Raw genomic sequence first — 3,661 nt, forward strand, 5'->3', positions numbered from 1 at the left:
ATGCCTTGGATATCAGGGTGCCTATAAAATCATCATCCTTAGATTTTAATTTGAGGGATTCTGCAGGATGCTACAGTCCAAGAGGGCAGAGCAGAGGTCATGGTTTGTGTCTTTATTTTCCCTTTTAGTTGGCATTTGTACATGAAAAACAAATAAGAAGAAAATCTGGGTATTCCGTGCATATCTCCTGCCAACAGCACTGGGCAGCCATTTTATAAATCTGAAAATTACTACTATCAGCCTTCAATGTATTCCTTCATCTTGGTGGAAATAAAGAAATCTGGTGAAGAATCAATGTGTATATTTGTGTCCTGATTCATCCATTAAACTAGGTTAGGACTTTGTACTCCTAGTTGCTTGAACCTTTGCTAGGGAGTTAGTGGCCTTTAGGACTGAACATGAAGAATGGATGTTTTCAAATATCCATGACTCATGAGTGCAAAGAACTGTCTTTACATGTTCTGTGTGATTTTTATCAATTGCTTAGAGGTATGTGACTACCTAAAGACTTCCCTGGTGGCTCAGATGGTAAAGCGTCTGCCTACAATGCAGGAGACCCAGGTTCAATCCCTGGGTTGGGAAGATCCTCTGGAGAAGGAAATGGCAACCCACTCCAGTACTCTTGCCTGGAAAATCCCATGGACAGAGGAGCGTTGTAGGCTATACAGTCCATGGGGTCTCAAAGAGTTGGACATGACTAAATGACTTCATTTCACTTCATTTCATGTGACTACCTGAATGGCATAAAGCTTTCCTCAAGATCCCTCCTGCTTTTTCCATGAAAACCAGAGGAGTGGCAGTATCCGCAGGTGGCTTCTCAAGGATTGAAGTCAGAAGTCCAGTCTCTTATGTGGAGGCAAATAAAGTTCTTTATGGGGTTACAAAAATTCTACTGAAGGCAGGGTTATAGGTGGATATATCTTGAAACACACTCACGTGCTTTATGCAGGAATGGGTTTCTCCAGTGCTGTTCAGCTCAGTTCAGTCACTCAGTTGTGTCTGACTCTTTGCGACCCCATGAATCACAGCACGCCAGGCCTCCCTGTCCATCACCATCTCCCGGAGTTCACTCAGACTCACGTCCATTGAGTCCGTGATGCCATCCAGCCATCTCATCCTCTGTCGTCACCTTTTCCTCCTGTCCCCAATCCCTTCCAGCATCAGAGTCTTTTCCAATGAGTCAACTCTTTGCATGAGGTGGCCAAAGTACTGAAGTTTCAGCTTTAGCATCAGTCCTTCCAAAGAAATCCCAGGGCTGATCTCCTTTAGAATGGACTGGTTGGATCTCCTTGCAGTCCAAGGGACTTTCAAGAGTCTTCACCAGCACCACAGTTCAAAAGCATCAATTCTTTGGCACTCAGCTTTCTTCACAGTCCAACTCTCACATCCATACATGACCACTGGAAAAACCATAGCCTTGACTAGATGGACCTTTGTTGGCAAAGTAATGTCTCTGCTTTTCAATATGCTATGTAGGTTGGTCATAACTTTCCTTCCAAGGAGTAGGTGTCTTTTAATTTCATGGCTGCAGTCACCATCTGCAGTGATTTTGGAGCCCCCAAAAATAAAGTCTGACACTGTTTCCACTGTTTCCCCATCTATTTTCCATGAAGTGATGGGACCAGATGCCATGATCTTAGTTTTCTGAATGTTGAGCTTTAAGCCAACTTTTTAACTCTCCTCTTTCACTTTCTTTTTTTTTTTTTTTTTTAATTTTTTTAAATTAATTTATTTATTTTTAATTTTTACTTTACAATTCTGTATTGGTTTTGGCATAGATTGACATGAGGCTTTTTAGTTCCTCTTCACTTTCTGCCATAAGGGTGGTGTCATCTGCATATAGCTGAGATGAAATTTCAAGCTGGACTCATTCGATCTCCACTCCCTCCAGTCTCCTTTGAGTCAGGGTATGAAGTTACTTTCTCTTCTATGGAGTCACTTCCTTGAGGCCTACAAGTGTCCTAGACTTTTGAAGAAGGGGGCTGTTCCACATAGTGGGATTTGGCTGAATTGAGCAGTCTAAAGGCCTCAGCAAGTTCCATTGCTGTCCAAGTGCAGGCAGTTATTAAAGAGATGTCCTTGAGTGACAGCTGAAACAGCCCCATGGGGCAAGCAAAACTGGTGATGCCCACTCAGATGGAGACAATCAGGGAAGGCAGGATTAGCTTCCTCAAAGTTCCCTGGCCCTGGCCCCTGGAGGTACTCAGCTGGAGGCTGGGTTCTCTCTCCAGGTTGCGTCCCACTTCTCCAAGTGGTCCTTCAAGTCCAGGGAGCCTCGTTGGTCCCTCTACACCCTACAAATTTTGTAGAACGCCTATCTGGGCAACAGTGTTCTTTCTTCAACCTCTGTTCTATTCTCTTCTCAGTTTGTTTAGACAAACTTTTCAATTGCCCTATAGGAATATTAACACTTCTAGATTGGACCCGATTACCTTGTCCTTACTATTTTAATCATCATCTCAGAAAGACTCTAGATTGATGAACGTATGTTATATGGGACTAGTGAGTTATCGGTCTTAAGCCATCTGGGTGGTGGAGATAGTGATTCAGAGACTAAGCCGTAATTAGTAATTCTCTACTGTGTTCTCACACATTCTGCCAGCTCTATCCTGGCTTTGCCTTTTGATATGCAAAAAAAATTTTTCCCCCTTCTCAAAACCTTGGTTCTTGAAAATTAAAAGCAGTGCCTTTCACTATTATTTTAGAAGTTGAAAGCTGAAATGGACTCTTTCATGTTGCTTTCTTACCACAAAAAACTCTTAATTCTCTCTGAAGCAGTGGGAACCTCTGATTGAGTTATTATTTCCATGCATGGGAATCTGTTCCAATTGCTCTCTGTCTTCCAACTCTTTCTAACTTCTCATTGTTTATAAGGTAAAGTCCCAACTCCAAAGAGATTCAAAGGCATTCATGGTCTGCTTCACATTTCTTTCCAGGCTCATCTCCTGCCTTCCTCCAAGGCTTCCTTTGCTGCAGTCATTGCACAAAGATGCCTCATTTTTTCACATCATCCCTTTGTTCATGTTTAGTCTGGACTATGGTACATTTCTGCCTCTTCTCTGTTTGGTGAGGTCTTAGTCTTTAAGGCCCAAGTTCAATATTATTTCTCCTGTGAAATATTTTATGCATTCTTTATGTAGCTTTAATATCATCCTCCCTTGTCCTCTGAAAGCATGCTGTTTATCACAGAAACAGCATTTATCACATTATATAATAATTTAGCTACATCCTTCCTCACTATACTGTCAACTTCTTGAGGCAAAGACTATGTCTGATTAATCGTTACATCTGTAATATCTACCACAGAGACTAGTATAGAGTTGATTCTCAATAAAAGTTTGTTGAATTAGATACTAGAGAATCCTTTACAACAAAAATGTATTTGGATTATGCTAATTCGGAATTTATGAGTTAGAGTGTTACAGCCATTTATAAGCAAACAACTAATATACTAATTAAAATTAATCCCTCTATTCATTAAAGCGGGTCCCCAGTGGATTTTGCTAGACGCTATTTTGTTAACTTAGAGTTACTGCATGCATTTGGAATTTGTAAGCTTAATTTCTTTAAAAGCGCCATCATTTACAAATTGGTTACTCTTCCCATTAGGACACATTTAAGAGATTTTAAGATATTCCTACCTGAAGGAATGCCATTTCCA

General features: G+C 41.0%; 1 non-coding gene across 1 annotated transcript; it reads left to right on the forward strand.

Annotated features, from left to right (window-relative positions):
- Positions 1-510: 510 nt before the first annotated feature.
- TRNAC-ACA lies at positions 511-582 on the forward strand. The gene has a single exon. It is a non-coding gene; the product is annotated as a tRNA-Cys (tRNA).
- Positions 583-3,661: the final 3,079 nt, after the last annotated feature.

The sequence above is a fragment of the Oryx dammah genome, unplaced genomic scaffold (genome assembly GCF_014754425.2).
Source record: "Oryx dammah isolate SB20612 unplaced genomic scaffold, SCBI_Odam_1.1 HiC_scaffold_22, whole genome shotgun sequence".
Taxonomy (NCBI): Eukaryota; Metazoa; Chordata; class Mammalia; order Artiodactyla; family Bovidae; genus Oryx; species Oryx dammah.